General features: G+C 44.6%; 14 non-coding genes across 14 annotated transcripts; all 14 read right to left on the reverse strand.

Annotated features, from left to right (window-relative positions):
• Positions 1–781: 781 nt before the first annotated feature.
• LOC141248135 (U2 spliceosomal RNA) lies at positions 782–972 on the reverse strand. The gene has a single exon (XR_012311392.1). It is a non-coding gene; the product is annotated as a U2 spliceosomal RNA (small nuclear RNA).
• A 1,109-nt stretch (positions 973–2,081) lies between these two features.
• Positions 2,082–2,272, reverse strand: LOC141248136 (U2 spliceosomal RNA). Its single transcript, XR_012311393.1, has one exon. It is a non-coding gene; the product is annotated as a U2 spliceosomal RNA (small nuclear RNA).
• A 1,118-nt stretch (positions 2,273–3,390) lies between these two features.
• LOC141248138 (U2 spliceosomal RNA) lies at positions 3,391–3,581 on the reverse strand. Its single transcript, XR_012311394.1, has one exon. It is a non-coding gene; the product is annotated as a U2 spliceosomal RNA (small nuclear RNA).
• A 1,118-nt stretch (positions 3,582–4,699) lies between these two features.
• Positions 4,700–4,890, reverse strand: LOC141248139 (U2 spliceosomal RNA). Its single transcript, XR_012311395.1, has one exon. It is a non-coding gene; the product is annotated as a U2 spliceosomal RNA (small nuclear RNA).
• Positions 4,891–6,008: 1,118 nt separating this feature from the next.
• On the reverse strand, positions 6,009–6,199 carry LOC141248140 (U2 spliceosomal RNA). Its single transcript, XR_012311396.1, has one exon. It is a non-coding gene; the product is annotated as a U2 spliceosomal RNA (small nuclear RNA).
• A 1,118-nt stretch (positions 6,200–7,317) lies between these two features.
• LOC141248141 (U2 spliceosomal RNA) lies at positions 7,318–7,508 on the reverse strand. Its single transcript, XR_012311397.1, has one exon. It is a non-coding gene; the product is annotated as a U2 spliceosomal RNA (small nuclear RNA).
• A 1,118-nt stretch (positions 7,509–8,626) lies between these two features.
• LOC141248142 (U2 spliceosomal RNA) lies at positions 8,627–8,817 on the reverse strand. Its single transcript, XR_012311398.1, has one exon. It is a non-coding gene; the product is annotated as a U2 spliceosomal RNA (small nuclear RNA).
• A 1,118-nt stretch (positions 8,818–9,935) lies between these two features.
• LOC141248144 (U2 spliceosomal RNA) lies at positions 9,936–10,126 on the reverse strand. Its single transcript, XR_012311400.1, has one exon. It is a non-coding gene; the product is annotated as a U2 spliceosomal RNA (small nuclear RNA).
• A 1,118-nt stretch (positions 10,127–11,244) lies between these two features.
• On the reverse strand, positions 11,245–11,435 carry LOC141248145 (U2 spliceosomal RNA). Its single transcript, XR_012311401.1, has one exon. It is a non-coding gene; the product is annotated as a U2 spliceosomal RNA (small nuclear RNA).
• Positions 11,436–12,553: 1,118 nt separating this feature from the next.
• LOC141248146 (U2 spliceosomal RNA) lies at positions 12,554–12,744 on the reverse strand. Its single transcript, XR_012311402.1, has one exon. It is a non-coding gene; the product is annotated as a U2 spliceosomal RNA (small nuclear RNA).
• A 1,118-nt stretch (positions 12,745–13,862) lies between these two features.
• LOC141248147 (U2 spliceosomal RNA) lies at positions 13,863–14,053 on the reverse strand. The gene has a single exon (XR_012311403.1). It is a non-coding gene; the product is annotated as a U2 spliceosomal RNA (small nuclear RNA).
• Positions 14,054–15,171: 1,118 nt separating this feature from the next.
• Positions 15,172–15,362, reverse strand: LOC141248148 (U2 spliceosomal RNA). The gene has a single exon (XR_012311404.1). It is a non-coding gene; the product is annotated as a U2 spliceosomal RNA (small nuclear RNA).
• Positions 15,363–16,480: 1,118 nt separating this feature from the next.
• Positions 16,481–16,669, reverse strand: LOC141248094 (U2 spliceosomal RNA). The gene has a single exon (XR_012311354.1). It is a non-coding gene; the product is annotated as a U2 spliceosomal RNA (small nuclear RNA).
• Positions 16,670–17,788: 1,119 nt separating this feature from the next.
• Positions 17,789–17,970, reverse strand: LOC141248096 (U2 spliceosomal RNA). The gene has a single exon (XR_012311356.1). It is a non-coding gene; the product is annotated as a U2 spliceosomal RNA (small nuclear RNA).
• Positions 17,971–18,449: the final 479 nt, after the last annotated feature.

Genomic DNA, 18,449 nt, shown 5'->3' on the forward strand with positions numbered 1-18,449 from the left:
TGCTGCTGGCTGTCCAGCAGCAGACTGAAGGTGGCTGCTGCTGTGCACAGGTATATAAAGGCTCAGAGCCTATTATGACACGCGCAGCCAGCGTTCCATTGCCACATTCCATCTACTGCAGGCAGGATACCTGGCTGGCTGAATGTCGCTGAGAAGCTCACAGAGACCGCCATAAGCAACAGTTTAACAGAATGCCACAGACTAATCAACCAAACTTTTTGGGTTGGGTTCTCTTTTATAGTCTGCAGGCATTAAATGAAAGAAGTCAGTGTTCCAGCAGAAGGAGACAACGTTTCAGAAAAGGCATTGTAGCAAACCAAAAAAGAAATTTTAAGCGCAGCAGTGTAACCAGCGCACATACCTGTTAGCTCGGGTGAGTTTAAAAGGCTGCTGTTGATAACAAGGGCATTTGCTAAATAGATGGTGTGTGTGCAACAATATACTGAAAGGTCAATTATATTGTGCAGCTTATCTCACCACCTGTAGTTATTTAGGTGAAAGCTCCAAAATGCTTGCCTAATATGTCTGTTTATCCAAAAGGAAGTAGAAAGGGAGAGCTAGAAAGATAGCATTGCATCACATTACATGGCAATGCAATGCACAGTTGCTGAAGTTGAACCAAAATGAGCTTGTAATCTGGCTTCTGCAACTTTGAACATGAAAAATCCAATGAGGAGAAGAAAAGCAGAGCCAAAGAGTCCATCCCAAAATCCGACAAACAAGCAAAATGAACAAAAAACATTGAATTCAATTCTTTCTGATTTTAGAAACTGCATTAAAGAAGGGGTGCACCGGTCCTGGAGATACTGCAATACCAGGTCAATGCGTGGAGTGGACAGAGCAAGCTCTTTTTCCATCTCCCTGTTCTAAAAATCCATTTAATATATGGTCCCCAGATAGGGGACGTATCAGATATTAAACTGATAAGAACAGATACTACACTTGATCTTAGCCAAAAGGCCGAGAAGCGATAACCAGAATTGGTTTCAAACTACGGAGCCACCCAAGGATCCTAAAAAGTCCATTTGTGGAGATGAGCTCCTGGACTCCCGTTAAGAAGACATGTTGTCAACCTCTAGATCCCTTACATGCCTGCACTTTTCGGCTTGCTGCTGCTGCAATCCACGCGTTTTAGATCTGCATAACTCCACCTCTTTAAACACAGCACCTTCACCCCCTGCTGTTCCCACCCGCCTCAACACCGTTGGAAGGGAGGAGAACCAATTAAGGCGGGGGGTGGGGTGGAACGAGCAGCTGTCTACCCTTAGCAGGAGGGCTCCTGATTACATACCTCTCCTGCTGCTGCTGGCTGTCCAGCAGCAGACTGAAGGTGGCTGCTGCTGTGCACAGGTATATAAAGGCTCAGAGCCTATTATGACACGCGCAGCCAGCGTTCCATTGCCACATTCCATCTACTGCAGGCAGGATACCTGGCTGGCTGAATGTCGCTGAGAAGCTCACAGAGACCGCCATAAGCAACAGTTTAACAGAATGCCACAGACTAATCAACCAAACTTTTTGGGTTGGGTTCTCTTTTATAGTCTGCAGGCATTAAATGAAAGAAGTCAGTGTTCCAGCAGAAGGAGACAACGTTTCAGAAAAGGCATTGTAGCAAACCAAAAAAGAAATTTTAAGCGCAGCAGTGTAACCAGCGCACATACCTGTTAGCTCGGGTGAGTTTAAAAGGCTGCTGTTGATAACAAGGGCATTTGCTAAATAGATGGTGTGTGTGCAACAATATACTGAAAGGTCAATTATATTGTGCAGCTTATCTCACCACCTGTAGTTATTTAGGTGAAAGCTCCAAAATGCTTGCCTAATATGTCTGTTTATCCAAAAGGAAGTAGAAAGGGAGAGCTAGAAAGATAGCATTGCATCACATTACATGGCAATGCAATGCACAGTTGCTGAAGTTGAACCAAAATGAGCTTGTAATCTGGCTTCTGCAACTTTGAACATGAAAAATCCAATGAGGAGAAGAAAAGCAGAGCCAAAGAGTCCATCCCAAAATCCGACAAACAAGCAAAATGAACAAAAAACATTGAATTCAATTCTTTCTGATTTTAGAAACTGCATTAAAGAAGGGGTGCACCGGTCCTGGAGATACTGCAATACCAGGTCAATGCGTGGAGTGGACAGAGCAAGCTCTTTTTCCATCTCCCTGTTCTAAAAATCCATTTAATATATGGTCCCCAGATAGGGGACGTATCAGATATTAAACTGATAAGAACAGATACTACACTTGATCTTAGCCAAAAGGCCGAGAAGCGATAACCAGAATTGGTTTCAAACTACGGAGCCACCCAAGGATCCTAAAAAGTCCATTTGTGGAGATGAGCTCCTGGACTCCCGTTAAGAAGACATGTTGTCAACCTCTAGATCCCTTACATGCCTGCACTTTTCGGCTTGCTGCTGCTGCAATCCACGCGTTTTAGATCTGCATAACTCCACCTCTTTAAACACAGCACCTTCACCCCCTGCTGTTCCCACCCGCCTCAACACCGTTGGAAGGGAGGAGAACCAATTAAGGCGGGGGGTGGGGTGGAACGAGCAGCTGTCTACCCTTAGCAGGAGGGCTCCTGATTACATACCTCTCCTGCTGCTGCTGCTGCTGCTGGCTGTCCAGCAGCAGACTGAAGGTGGCTGCTGCTGTGCACAGGTATATAAAGGCTCAGAGCCTATTATGACACGCGCAGCCAGCGTTCCATTGCCACATTCCATCTACTGCAGGCAGGATACCTGGCTGGCTGAATGTCGCTGAGAAGCTCACAGAGACCGCCATAAGCAACAGTTTAACAGAATGCCACAGACTAATCAACCAAACTTTTTGGGTTGGGTTCTCTTTTATAGTCTGCAGGCATTAAATGAAAGAAGTCAGTGTTCCAGCAGAAGGAGACAACGTTTCAGAAAAGGCATTGTAGCAAACCAAAAAAGAAATTTTAAGCGCAGCAGTGTAACCAGCGCACATACCTGTTAGCTCGGGTGAGTTTAAAAGGCTGCTGTTGATAACAAGGGCATTTGCTAAATAGATGGTGTGTGTGCAACAATATACTGAAAGGTCAATTATATTGTGCAGCTTATCTCACCACCTGTAGTTATTTAGGTGAAAGCTCCAAAATGCTTGCCTAATATGTCTGTTTATCCAAAAGGAAGTAGAAAGGGAGAGCTAGAAAGATAGCATTGCATCACATTACATGGCAATGCAATGCACAGTTGCTGAAGTTGAACCAAAATGAGCTTGTAATCTGGCTTCTGCAACTTTGAACATGAAAAATCCAATGAGGAGAAGAAAAGCAGAGCCAAAGAGTCCATCCCAAAATCCGACAAACAAGCAAAATGAACAAAAAACATTGAATTCAATTCTTTCTGATTTTAGAAACTGCATTAAAGAAGGGGTGCACCGGTCCTGGAGATACTGCAATACCAGGTCAATGCGTGGAGTGGACAGAGCAAGCTCTTTTTCCATCTCCCTGTTCTAAAAATCCATTTAATATATGGTCCCCAGATAGGGGACGTATCAGATATTAAACTGATAAGAACAGATACTACACTTGATCTTAGCCAAAAGGCCGAGAAGCGATAACCAGAATTGGTTTCAAACTACGGAGCCACCCAAGGATCCTAAAAAGTCCATTTGTGGAGATGAGCTCCTGGACTCCCGTTAAGAAGACATGTTGTCAACCTCTAGATCCCTTACATGCCTGCACTTTTCGGCTTGCTGCTGCTGCAATCCACGCGTTTTAGATCTGCATAACTCCACCTCTTTAAACACAGCACCTTCACCCCCTGCTGTTCCCACCCGCCTCAACACCGTTGGAAGGGAGGAGAACCAATTAAGGCGGGGGGTGGGGTGGAACGAGCAGCTGTCTACCCTTAGCAGGAGGGCTCCTGATTACATACCTCTCCTGCTGCTGCTGCTGCTGCTGGCTGTCCAGCAGCAGACTGAAGGTGGCTGCTGCTGTGCACAGGTATATAAAGGCTCAGAGCCTATTATGACACGCGCAGCCAGCGTTCCATTGCCACATTCCATCTACTGCAGGCAGGATACCTGGCTGGCTGAATGTCGCTGAGAAGCTCACAGAGACCGCCATAAGCAACAGTTTAACAGAATGCCACAGACTAATCAACCAAACTTTTTGGGTTGGGTTCTCTTTTATAGTCTGCAGGCATTAAATGAAAGAAGTCAGTGTTCCAGCAGAAGGAGACAACGTTTCAGAAAAGGCATTGTAGCAAACCAAAAAAGAAATTTTAAGCGCAGCAGTGTAACCAGCGCACATACCTGTTAGCTCGGGTGAGTTTAAAAGGCTGCTGTTGATAACAAGGGCATTTGCTAAATAGATGGTGTGTGTGCAACAATATACTGAAAGGTCAATTATATTGTGCAGCTTATCTCACCACCTGTAGTTATTTAGGTGAAAGCTCCAAAATGCTTGCCTAATATGTCTGTTTATCCAAAAGGAAGTAGAAAGGGAGAGCTAGAAAGATAGCATTGCATCACATTACATGGCAATGCAATGCACAGTTGCTGAAGTTGAACCAAAATGAGCTTGTAATCTGGCTTCTGCAACTTTGAACATGAAAAATCCAATGAGGAGAAGAAAAGCAGAGCCAAAGAGTCCATCCCAAAATCCGACAAACAAGCAAAATGAACAAAAAACATTGAATTCAATTCTTTCTGATTTTAGAAACTGCATTAAAGAAGGGGTGCACCGGTCCTGGAGATACTGCAATACCAGGTCAATGCGTGGAGTGGACAGAGCAAGCTCTTTTTCCATCTCCCTGTTCTAAAAATCCATTTAATATATGGTCCCCAGATAGGGGACGTATCAGATATTAAACTGATAAGAACAGATACTACACTTGATCTTAGCCAAAAGGCCGAGAAGCGATAACCAGAATTGGTTTCAAACTACGGAGCCACCCAAGGATCCTAAAAAGTCCATTTGTGGAGATGAGCTCCTGGACTCCCGTTAAGAAGACATGTTGTCAACCTCTAGATCCCTTACATGCCTGCACTTTTCGGCTTGCTGCTGCTGCAATCCACGCGTTTTAGATCTGCATAACTCCACCTCTTTAAACACAGCACCTTCACCCCCTGCTGTTCCCACCCGCCTCAACACCGTTGGAAGGGAGGAGAACCAATTAAGGCGGGGGGTGGGGTGGAACGAGCAGCTGTCTACCCTTAGCAGGAGGGCTCCTGATTACATACCTCTCCTGCTGCTGCTGCTGCTGCTGGCTGTCCAGCAGCAGACTGAAGGTGGCTGCTGCTGTGCACAGGTATATAAAGGCTCAGAGCCTATTATGACACGCGCAGCCAGCGTTCCATTGCCACATTCCATCTACTGCAGGCAGGATACCTGGCTGGCTGAATGTCGCTGAGAAGCTCACAGAGACCGCCATAAGCAACAGTTTAACAGAATGCCACAGACTAATCAACCAAACTTTTTGGGTTGGGTTCTCTTTTATAGTCTGCAGGCATTAAATGAAAGAAGTCAGTGTTCCAGCAGAAGGAGACAACGTTTCAGAAAAGGCATTGTAGCAAACCAAAAAAGAAATTTTAAGCGCAGCAGTGTAACCAGCGCACATACCTGTTAGCTCGGGTGAGTTTAAAAGGCTGCTGTTGATAACAAGGGCATTTGCTAAATAGATGGTGTGTGTGCAACAATATACTGAAAGGTCAATTATATTGTGCAGCTTATCTCACCACCTGTAGTTATTTAGGTGAAAGCTCCAAAATGCTTGCCTAATATGTCTGTTTATCCAAAAGGAAGTAGAAAGGGAGAGCTAGAAAGATAGCATTGCATCACATTACATGGCAATGCAATGCACAGTTGCTGAAGTTGAACCAAAATGAGCTTGTAATCTGGCTTCTGCAACTTTGAACATGAAAAATCCAATGAGGAGAAGAAAAGCAGAGCCAAAGAGTCCATCCCAAAATCCGACAAACAAGCAAAATGAACAAAAAACATTGAATTCAATTCTTTCTGATTTTAGAAACTGCATTAAAGAAGGGGTGCACCGGTCCTGGAGATACTGCAATACCAGGTCAATGCGTGGAGTGGACAGAGCAAGCTCTTTTTCCATCTCCCTGTTCTAAAAATCCATTTAATATATGGTCCCCAGATAGGGGACGTATCAGATATTAAACTGATAAGAACAGATACTACACTTGATCTTAGCCAAAAGGCCGAGAAGCGATAACCAGAATTGGTTTCAAACTACGGAGCCACCCAAGGATCCTAAAAAGTCCATTTGTGGAGATGAGCTCCTGGACTCCCGTTAAGAAGACATGTTGTCAACCTCTAGATCCCTTACATGCCTGCACTTTTCGGCTTGCTGCTGCTGCAATCCACGCGTTTTAGATCTGCATAACTCCACCTCTTTAAACACAGCACCTTCACCCCCTGCTGTTCCCACCCGCCTCAACACCGTTGGAAGGGAGGAGAACCAATTAAGGCGGGGGGTGGGGTGGAACGAGCAGCTGTCTACCCTTAGCAGGAGGGCTCCTGATTACATACCTCTCCTGCTGCTGCTGCTGCTGCTGGCTGTCCAGCAGCAGACTGAAGGTGGCTGCTGCTGTGCACAGGTATATAAAGGCTCAGAGCCTATTATGACACGCGCAGCCAGCGTTCCATTGCCACATTCCATCTACTGCAGGCAGGATACCTGGCTGGCTGAATGTCGCTGAGAAGCTCACAGAGACCGCCATAAGCAACAGTTTAACAGAATGCCACAGACTAATCAACCAAACTTTTTGGGTTGGGTTCTCTTTTATAGTCTGCAGGCATTAAATGAAAGAAGTCAGTGTTCCAGCAGAAGGAGACAACGTTTCAGAAAAGGCATTGTAGCAAACCAAAAAAGAAATTTTAAGCGCAGCAGTGTAACCAGCGCACATACCTGTTAGCTCGGGTGAGTTTAAAAGGCTGCTGTTGATAACAAGGGCATTTGCTAAATAGATGGTGTGTGTGCAACAATATACTGAAAGGTCAATTATATTGTGCAGCTTATCTCACCACCTGTAGTTATTTAGGTGAAAGCTCCAAAATGCTTGCCTAATATGTCTGTTTATCCAAAAGGAAGTAGAAAGGGAGAGCTAGAAAGATAGCATTGCATCACATTACATGGCAATGCAATGCACAGTTGCTGAAGTTGAACCAAAATGAGCTTGTAATCTGGCTTCTGCAACTTTGAACATGAAAAATCCAATGAGGAGAAGAAAAGCAGAGCCAAAGAGTCCATCCCAAAATCCGACAAACAAGCAAAATGAACAAAAAACATTGAATTCAATTCTTTCTGATTTTAGAAACTGCATTAAAGAAGGGGTGCACCGGTCCTGGAGATACTGCAATACCAGGTCAATGCGTGGAGTGGACAGAGCAAGCTCTTTTTCCATCTCCCTGTTCTAAAAATCCATTTAATATATGGTCCCCAGATAGGGGACGTATCAGATATTAAACTGATAAGAACAGATACTACACTTGATCTTAGCCAAAAGGCCGAGAAGCGATAACCAGAATTGGTTTCAAACTACGGAGCCACCCAAGGATCCTAAAAAGTCCATTTGTGGAGATGAGCTCCTGGACTCCCGTTAAGAAGACATGTTGTCAACCTCTAGATCCCTTACATGCCTGCACTTTTCGGCTTGCTGCTGCTGCAATCCACGCGTTTTAGATCTGCATAACTCCACCTCTTTAAACACAGCACCTTCACCCCCTGCTGTTCCCACCCGCCTCAACACCGTTGGAAGGGAGGAGAACCAATTAAGGCGGGGGGTGGGGTGGAACGAGCAGCTGTCTACCCTTAGCAGGAGGGCTCCTGATTACATACCTCTCCTGCTGCTGCTGCTGCTGCTGGCTGTCCAGCAGCAGACTGAAGGTGGCTGCTGCTGTGCACAGGTATATAAAGGCTCAGAGCCTATTATGACACGCGCAGCCAGCGTTCCATTGCCACATTCCATCTACTGCAGGCAGGATACCTGGCTGGCTGAATGTCGCTGAGAAGCTCACAGAGACCGCCATAAGCAACAGTTTAACAGAATGCCACAGACTAATCAACCAAACTTTTTGGGTTGGGTTCTCTTTTATAGTCTGCAGGCATTAAATGAAAGAAGTCAGTGTTCCAGCAGAAGGAGACAACGTTTCAGAAAAGGCATTGTAGCAAACCAAAAAAGAAATTTTAAGCGCAGCAGTGTAACCAGCGCACATACCTGTTAGCTCGGGTGAGTTTAAAAGGCTGCTGTTGATAACAAGGGCATTTGCTAAATAGATGGTGTGTGTGCAACAATATACTGAAAGGTCAATTATATTGTGCAGCTTATCTCACCACCTGTAGTTATTTAGGTGAAAGCTCCAAAATGCTTGCCTAATATGTCTGTTTATCCAAAAGGAAGTAGAAAGGGAGAGCTAGAAAGATAGCATTGCATCACATTACATGGCAATGCAATGCACAGTTGCTGAAGTTGAACCAAAATGAGCTTGTAATCTGGCTTCTGCAACTTTGAACATGAAAAATCCAATGAGGAGAAGAAAAGCAGAGCCAAAGAGTCCATCCCAAAATCCGACAAACAAGCAAAATGAACAAAAAACATTGAATTCAATTCTTTCTGATTTTAGAAACTGCATTAAAGAAGGGGTGCACCGGTCCTGGAGATACTGCAATACCAGGTCAATGCGTGGAGTGGACAGAGCAAGCTCTTTTTCCATCTCCCTGTTCTAAAAATCCATTTAATATATGGTCCCCAGATAGGGGACGTATCAGATATTAAACTGATAAGAACAGATACTACACTTGATCTTAGCCAAAAGGCCGAGAAGCGATAACCAGAATTGGTTTCAAACTACGGAGCCACCCAAGGATCCTAAAAAGTCCATTTGTGGAGATGAGCTCCTGGACTCCCGTTAAGAAGACATGTTGTCAACCTCTAGATCCCTTACATGCCTGCACTTTTCGGCTTGCTGCTGCTGCAATCCACGCGTTTTAGATCTGCATAACTCCACCTCTTTAAACACAGCACCTTCACCCCCTGCTGTTCCCACCCGCCTCAACACCGTTGGAAGGGAGGAGAACCAATTAAGGCGGGGGGTGGGGTGGAACGAGCAGCTGTCTACCCTTAGCAGGAGGGCTCCTGATTACATACCTCTCCTGCTGCTGCTGCTGCTGCTGGCTGTCCAGCAGCAGACTGAAGGTGGCTGCTGCTGTGCACAGGTATATAAAGGCTCAGAGCCTATTATGACACGCGCAGCCAGCGTTCCATTGCCACATTCCATCTACTGCAGGCAGGATACCTGGCTGGCTGAATGTCGCTGAGAAGCTCACAGAGACCGCCATAAGCAACAGTTTAACAGAATGCCACAGACTAATCAACCAAACTTTTTGGGTTGGGTTCTCTTTTATAGTCTGCAGGCATTAAATGAAAGAAGTCAGTGTTCCAGCAGAAGGAGACAACGTTTCAGAAAAGGCATTGTAGCAAACCAAAAAAGAAATTTTAAGCGCAGCAGTGTAACCAGCGCACATACCTGTTAGCTCGGGTGAGTTTAAAAGGCTGCTGTTGATAACAAGGGCATTTGCTAAATAGATGGTGTGTGTGCAACAATATACTGAAAGGTCAATTATATTGTGCAGCTTATCTCACCACCTGTAGTTATTTAGGTGAAAGCTCCAAAATGCTTGCCTAATATGTCTGTTTATCCAAAAGGAAGTAGAAAGGGAGAGCTAGAAAGATAGCATTGCATCACATTACATGGCAATGCAATGCACAGTTGCTGAAGTTGAACCAAAATGAGCTTGTAATCTGGCTTCTGCAACTTTGAACATGAAAAATCCAATGAGGAGAAGAAAAGCAGAGCCAAAGAGTCCATCCCAAAATCCGACAAACAAGCAAAATGAACAAAAAACATTGAATTCAATTCTTTCTGATTTTAGAAACTGCATTAAAGAAGGGGTGCACCGGTCCTGGAGATACTGCAATACCAGGTCAATGCGTGGAGTGGACAGAGCAAGCTCTTTTTCCATCTCCCTGTTCTAAAAATCCATTTAATATATGGTCCCCAGATAGGGGACGTATCAGATATTAAACTGATAAGAACAGATACTACACTTGATCTTAGCCAAAAGGCCGAGAAGCGATAACCAGAATTGGTTTCAAACTACGGAGCCACCCAAGGATCCTAAAAAGTCCATTTGTGGAGATGAGCTCCTGGACTCCCGTTAAGAAGACATGTTGTCAACCTCTAGATCCCTTACATGCCTGCACTTTTCGGCTTGCTGCTGCTGCAATCCACGCGTTTTAGATCTGCATAACTCCACCTCTTTAAACACAGCACCTTCACCCCCTGCTGTTCCCACCCGCCTCAACACCGTTGGAAGGGAGGAGAACCAATTAAGGCGGGGGGTGGGGTGGAACGAGCAGCTGTCTACCCTTAGCAGGAGGGCTCCTGATTACATACCTCTCCTGCTGCTGCTGCTGCTGCTGGCTGTCCAGCAGCAGACTGAAGGTGGCTGCTGCTGTGCACAGGTATATAAAGGCTCAGAGCCTATTATGACACGCGCAGCCAGCGTTCCATTGCCACATTCCATCTACTGCAGGCAGGATACCTGGCTGGCTGAATGTCGCTGAGAAGCTCACAGAGACCGCCATAAGCAACAGTTTAACAGAATGCCACAGACTAATCAACCAAACTTTTTGGGTTGGGTTCTCTTTTATAGTCTGCAGGCATTAAATGAAAGAAGTCAGTGTTCCAGCAGAAGGAGACAACGTTTCAGAAAAGGCATTGTAGCAAACCAAAAAAGAAATTTTAAGCGCAGCAGTGTAACCAGCGCACATACCTGTTAGCTCGGGTGAGTTTAAAAGGCTGCTGTTGATAACAAGGGCATTTGCTAAATAGATGGTGTGTGTGCAACAATATACTGAAAGGTCAATTATATTGTGCAGCTTATCTCACCACCTGTAGTTATTTAGGTGAAAGCTCCAAAATGCTTGCCTAATATGTCTGTTTATCCAAAAGGAAGTAGAAAGGGAGAGCTAGAAAGATAGCATTGCATCACATTACATGGCAATGCAATGCACAGTTGCTGAAGTTGAACCAAAATGAGCTTGTAATCTGGCTTCTGCAACTTTGAACATGAAAAATCCAATGAGGAGAAGAAAAGCAGAGCCAAAGAGTCCATCCCAAAATCCGACAAACAAGCAAAATGAACAAAAAACATTGAATTCAATTCTTTCTGATTTTAGAAACTGCATTAAAGAAGGGGTGCACCGGTCCTGGAGATACTGCAATACCAGGTCAATGCGTGGAGTGGACAGAGCAAGCTCTTTTTCCATCTCCCTGTTCTAAAAATCCATTTAATATATGGTCCCCAGATAGGGGACGTATCAGATATTAAACTGATAAGAACAGATACTACACTTGATCTTAGCCAAAAGGCCGAGAAGCGATAACCAGAATTGGTTTCAAACTACGGAGCCACCCAAGGATCCTAAAAAGTCCATTTGTGGAGATGAGCTCCTGGACTCCCGTTAAGAAGACATGTTGTCAACCTCTAGATCCCTTACATGCCTGCACTTTTCGGCTTGCTGCTGCTGCAATCCACGCGTTTTAGATCTGCATAACTCCACCTCTTTAAACACAGCACCTTCACCCCCTGCTGTTCCCACCCGCCTCAACACCGTTGGAAGGGAGGAGAACCAATTAAGGCGGGGGGTGGGGTGGAACGAGCAGCTGTCTACCCTTAGCAGGAGGGCTCCTGATTACATACCTCTCCTGCTGCTGCTGCTGCTGCTGGCTGTCCAGCAGCAGACTGAAGGTGGCTGCTGCTGTGCACAGGTATATAAAGGCTCAGAGCCTATTATGACACGCGCAGCCAGCGTTCCATTGCCACATTCCATCTACTGCAGGCAGGATACCTGGCTGGCTGAATGTCGCTGAGAAGCTCACAGAGACCGCCATAAGCAACAGTTTAACAGAATGCCACAGACTAATCAACCAAACTTTTTGGGTTGGGTTCTCTTTTATAGTCTGCAGGCATTAAATGAAAGAAGTCAGTGTTCCAGCAGAAGGAGACAACGTTTCAGAAAAGGCATTGTAGCAAACCAAAAAAGAAATTTTAAGCGCAGCAGTGTAACCAGCGCACATACCTGTTAGCTCGGGTGAGTTTAAAAGGCTGCTGTTGATAACAAGGGCATTTGCTAAATAGATGGTGTGTGTGCAACAATATACTGAAAGGTCAATTATATTGTGCAGCTTATCTCACCACCTGTAGTTATTTAGGTGAAAGCTCCAAAATGCTTGCCTAATATGTCTGTTTATCCAAAAGGAAGTAGAAAGGGAGAGCTAGAAAGATAGCATTGCATCACATTACATGGCAATGCAATGCACAGTTGCTGAAGTTGAACCAAAATGAGCTTGTAATCTGGCTTCTGCAACTTTGAACATGAAAAATCCAATGAGGAGAAGAAAAGCAGAGCCAAAGAGTCCATCCCAAAATCCGACAAACAAGCAAAATGAACAAAAAACATTGAATTCAATTCTTTCTGATTTTAGAAACTGCATTAAAGAAGGGGTGCACCGGTCCTGGAGATACTGCAATACCAGGTCAATGCGTGGAGTGGACAGAGCAAGCTCTTTTTCCATCTCCCTGTTCTAAAAATCCATTTAATATATGGTCCCCAGATAGGGGACGTATCAGATATTAAACTGATAAGAACAGATACTACACTTGATCTTAGCCAAAAGGCCGAGAAGCGATAACCAGAATTGGTTTCAAACTACGGAGCCACCCAAGGATCCTAAAAAGTCCATTTGTGGAGATGAGCTCCTGGACTCCCGTTAAGAAGACATGTTGTCAACCTCTAGATCCCTTACATGCCTGCACTTTTCGGCTTGCTGCTGCTGCAATCCACGCGTTTTAGATCTGCATAACTCCACCTCTTTAAACACAGCACCTTCACCCCCTGCTGTTCCCACCCGCCTCAACACCGTTGGAAGGGAGGAGAACCAATTAAGGCGGGGGGTGGGGTGGAACGAGCAGCTGTCTACCCTTAGCAGGAGGGCTCCTGATTACATACCTCTCCTGCTGCTGCTGCTGCTGCTGGCTGTCCAGCAGCAGACTGAAGGTGGCTGCTGCTGTGCACAGGTATATAAAGGCTCAGAGCCTATTATGACACGCGCAGCCAGCGTTCCATTGCCACATTCCATCTACTGCAGGCAGGATACCTGGCTGGCTGAATGTCGCTGAGAAGCTCACAGAGACCGCCATAAGCAACAGTTTAACAGAATGCCACAGACTAATCAACCAAACTTTTTGGGTTGGGTTCTCTTTTATAGTCTGCAGGCATTAAATGAAAGAAGTCAGTGTTCCAGCAGAAGGAGACAACGTTTCAGAAAAGGCATTGTAGCAAACCAAAAAAGAAATTTTAAGCGCAGCAGTGTAACCAGCGCACATACCTGTTAGCTCGGGTGAGTTTAAAAGGCTGCTGTTGATAACAAGGGCATTTGCTAAATAGATGGTGTGTGTGCAACAATATACTGAAAGGTCAATTATATTGTGCAGCTTATCTCACCACCTGTAGTTATTTAGGTGAAAGCTCCAAAATGCTTGCCTAATATGTCTGTTTATCCAAAAGGAAGTAGAAAGGGAGAGCTAGAAAGATAGCATTGCATCACATTACATGGCAATGCAATGCACAGTTGCTGAAGTTGAACCAAAATGAGCTTGTAATCTGGCTTCTGCAACTTTGAACATGAAAAATCCAATGAGGAGAAGAAAAGCAGAGCCAAAGAGTCCATCCCAAAATCCGACAAACAAGCAAAATGAACAAAAAACATTGAATTCAATTCTTTCTGATTTTAGAAACTGCATTAAAGAAGGGGTGCACCGGTCCTGGAGATACTGCAATACCAGGTCAATGCGTGGAGTGGACAGAGCAAGCTCTTTTTCCATCTCCCTGTTCTAAAAATCCATTTAATATATGGTCCCCAGATAGGGGACGTATCAGATATTAAACTGATAAGAACAGATACTACACTTGATCTTAGCCAAAAGGCCGAGAAGCGATAACCAGAATTGGTTTCAAACTACGGAGCCACCCAAGGATCCTAAAAAGTCCATTTGTGGAGATGAGCTCCTGGACTCCCGTTAAGAAGACATGTTGTCAACCTCTAGATCCCTTACATGCCTGCACTTTTCGGCTTGCTGCTGCTGCAATCCACGCGTTTTAGATCTGCATAACTCCACCTCTTTAAACACAGCACCTTCACCCCCTGCTGTTCCCACCCGCCTCAACACCGTTGGAAGGGAGGAGAACCAATTAAGGCGGGGGGTGGGGTGGAACGAGCAGCTGTCTACCCTTAGCAGGAGGGCTCCTGATTACATACCTCTCCTGCTGCTGCTGCTGCTGCTGGCTGTCCAGCAGCAGACTGAAGGTGGCTGCTGCTGTGCACAGGTATATAAAGGCTCAGAGCCTATTATGACACGCGCAGCCAGCGTTCCATTGCCACATTCCATCTACTGCAGGCAGGATACCTGGCTGGCTGAATGTCGCTGAGAAGCTCACAGAGACCGCCATAAGCAACAGTTTAACAGAATGCCACAGACTAATCAACCAAACTTTTTGGGTTGGGTTCTCTTTTATAGTCTGCAGGCATTAAATGAAAGAAGTCAGTGTTCCAGCAGAAGGAGACAACGTTTCAGAAAAGGCATTGTAGCAAACCAAAAAAGAAATTTTAAGCGCAGCAGTGTAACCAGCGCACATACCTGTTAGCTCGGGTGAGTTTAAAAGGCTGCTGTTGATAACAAGGGCATTTGCTAAATAGATGGTGTGTGTGCAACAATATACTGAAAGGTCAATTATATTGTGCAGCTTATCTCACCACCTGTAGTTATTTAGGTGAAAGCTCCAAAATGCTTGCCTAATATGTCTGTTTATCCAAAAGGAAGTAGAAAGGGAGAGCTAGAAAGATAGCATTGCATCACATTACATGGCAATGCAATGCACAGTTGCTGAAGTTGAACCAAAATGAGCTTGTAATCTGGCTTCTGCAACTTTGAACATGAAAAATCCAATGAGGAGAAGAAAAGCAGAGCCAAAGAGTCCATCCCAAAATCCGACAAACAAGCAAAATGAACAAAAAACATTGAATTCAATTCTTTCTGATTTTAGAAACTGCATTAAAGAAGGGGTGCACCGGTCCTGGAGATACTGCAATACCAGGTCAATGCGTGGAGTGGACAGAGCAAGCTCTTTTTCCATCTCCCTGTTCTAAAAATCCATTTAATATATGGTCCCCAGATAGGGGACGTATCAGATATTAAACTGATAAGAACAGATACTACACTTGATCTTAGCCAAAAGGCCGAGAAGCGATAACCAGAATTGGTTTCAAACTACGGAGCCACCCAAGGATCCTAAAAAGTCCATTTGTGGAGATGAGCTCCTGGACTCCCGTTAAGAAGACATGTTGTCAACCTCTAGATCCCTTACATGCCTGCACTTTTCGGCTTGCTGCTGCTGCAATCCACGCGTTTTAGATCTGCATAACTCCACCTCTTTAAACACAGCACCTTCACCCCCTGCTGTTCCCACCCGCCTCAACACCGTTGGAAGGGAGGAGAACCAATTAAGGCGGGGGGTGGGGTGGAACGAGCAGCTGTCTACCCTTAGCAGGAGGGCTCCTGATTACATACCTCTCCTGCTGCTGCTGCTGCTGCTGGCTGTCCAGCAGCAGACTGAAGGTGGCTGCTGCTGTGCACAGGTATATAAAGGCTCAGAGCCTATTATGACACGCGCAGCCAGCGTTCCATTGCCACATTCCATCTACTGCAGGCAGGATACCTGGCTGGCTGAATGTCGCTGAGAAGCTCACAGAGACCGCCATAAGCAACAGTTTAACAGAATGCCACAGACTAATCAACCAAACTTTTTGGGTTGGGTTCTCTTTTATAGTCTGCAGGCATTAAATGAAAGAAGTCAGTGTTCCAGCAGAAGGAGACAACGTTTCAGAAAAGGCATTGTAGCAAACCAAAAAAGAAATTTAAAGCGCAGCAGTGTAACCAGCGCACATACCTGTTAGCTCGGGTGAGTTTAAAAGGCTGCTGTTGATAACAAGGGCATTTGCTAAATAGATGGTGTGTGTGCAACAATATACTGAAAGGTCAATTATATTGTGCAGCTTATCTCACCACCTGTAGTTATTTAGGTGAAAGCTCCAAAATGCTTGCCTAATATGTCTGTTTATCCAAAAGGAAGTAGAAAGGGAGAGCTAGAAAGATAGCATTGCATCACATTACATGGCAATGCAATGCACAGTTGCTGAAGTTGAACCAAAATGAGCTTGTAATCTGGCTTCTGCAACTTTGAACATGAAAAATCCAATGAGGAGAAGAAAAGCAGAGCCAAAGAGTCCATCCCAAAATCCGACAAACAAGCAAAATGAACAAAAAACATTGAATTCAATTCTTTCTGATTTTAGAAACTGCATTAAAGAAGGGGTGCACCGGTCCTGGAGATACTGCAATACCAGGTCAATGCGTGGAGTGGACAGAGCAAGCTCTTTTTCCATCTCCCTGTTCTAAAATCCATTTAATATATGGTCCCCAGATAGGGACGTATCAGATATTAAACTGATAAGAACAGATACTACACTTGATCTTAGCCAAAAGGCCGAGAAGCGATAACCAGAATTGGTTTCAAACTACGGAGCCACCCAAGGATCCTAAAAAGTCCATTTGTGGAGATGAGCTCCTGGACTCCCGTTAAGAAGACATGTTTGTCAACCTCTAGATCCCTTACATGCCTGCACTTTTCGGCTTGCTGCTGCTGCAATCCACGCGTTTTAGATCTGCATAACTCCACCTCTTTAAACACAGCACCTTCACCCCCTGCTGTTCCCACCCGCCTCAACACCGTTGGAAGGGAGGAGAACCAATTAAGGCGGGGGGTGGGGTGGAACGAGCAGCTGTCTACCCTTAGCAGGAGGGCTCCTGATTACATACCTCTCCTGCTGCTGCTGCTGCTGCTGGCTGTCCAGCAGCAGACTGAAGGTGGCTGCTGCTGTGCACAGGTATATAAAGGCTCAGAGCCTATTATGACACGCGCAGCCAGCGTTCCATTGCCACATTCCATCTACTGCAGGCAGGATACCTGGCTGGCTGAATGTCGCTGAGAAGCTCACAGAGACCGCCATAAGCAACAGTTTAACAGAATGCCACAGACTAATCAACCAAACTTTTTGGGTTGGGTTCTCTTTTATAGTCTGCAGGCATTAAATGAAAGAAGTCAGTGTTCCAGCAGAAGGAGACAACGTTTCAGAAAAGGCATTGTAGCAAACCAAAAAAGAAATTTTAAGCGCAGCAGTGTAACCAGCGCACATACCTGTTAGCTCGGGTGAGTTTAAAAGGCTGCTGTTGATAACAAGGGCATTTGCTAAATAGATGGTGTGTGTGCAACAATATACTGAAAGGTCAATTATATTGTGCAGCTTATCTCACCACCTGTAGTTATTTAGGTGAAAGCTCCAAAATGCTTGCCTAATATGTCTGTTTATCCAAAAGGAAGTAGAAAGGGAGAGCTAGAAAGATAGCATTGCATCACATTACATGGCAATGCAATGCACAGTTGCTGAAGTTGAACCAAAATGAGCTTGTAATCTGGCTTCTGCAACTTTGAACATGAAAAATCCAATGAGGAGAAGAAAAGCAGAGCCAAAGAGTCCATCCCAAAATCCGACAAACAAGCAAAATGAACAAAAAACATTGAATTCAATTCTTTCTGATTTTAGAAACTGCATTAAAGAAGGGGTGCACCGGTCCTGGAGATACTGCAATACCAGGTCAATGCGTGGAGTGGACAGAGCAAGCTCTTTTTCCATCTCCCTGTTCTAAAAATCCATTTAATATATGGTCCCCAGATAGGGGACGTATCAGATATTAAACTGATAAGAACAGATTTTTTTCTTTTTCATTTTGTTCTTATATTTCAGTTGTTATTTCTCTTCTAATATTTCTCTTGCCTTATAATCTGTTCATGCTACAAGGTTCCACAGATGAAAGTTCCATAGACTCTTGGCTCTTTTTTTCCCAATTCTCTTCAGATCTAACAGGTAATAAATATATATTTCACTTAGTGCTAATTTTATGCATTCACTTTCACTTATAAATCTCTTTTAAAAAGCAATATGTTTCGGACTTTCCATAGCGCATTCTTTATTCCATTTATCATTTATCCAAATGACTCTTTCTTTTTCTTTTGATTGACATGTAAATTTCCATATAAAACTACTTCGTGATTTAAAAACTTAAGACCAGTAACAAACTTTAAGAGACTTCCAACTTCTTTCCAGACATTTTGGGCATAAAACAGTTCCAAAAGGTGTGTAAAACTGTTTCCTCTCTAACACAGCCTGTTCTAGGGCATCTTGCAGTATTGCACAATCCCCTTCTGTGTTGAAAAATCT

Source organism: Phyllobates terribilis, unplaced genomic scaffold (genome assembly GCF_046119375.1).
Source record: "Phyllobates terribilis strain yellow unplaced genomic scaffold, ASM4611937v1 Scaffold_3584__1_contigs__length_74827, whole genome shotgun sequence".
Lineage (NCBI taxonomy): Eukaryota > Metazoa > Chordata > Amphibia > Anura > Dendrobatidae > Phyllobates > Phyllobates terribilis.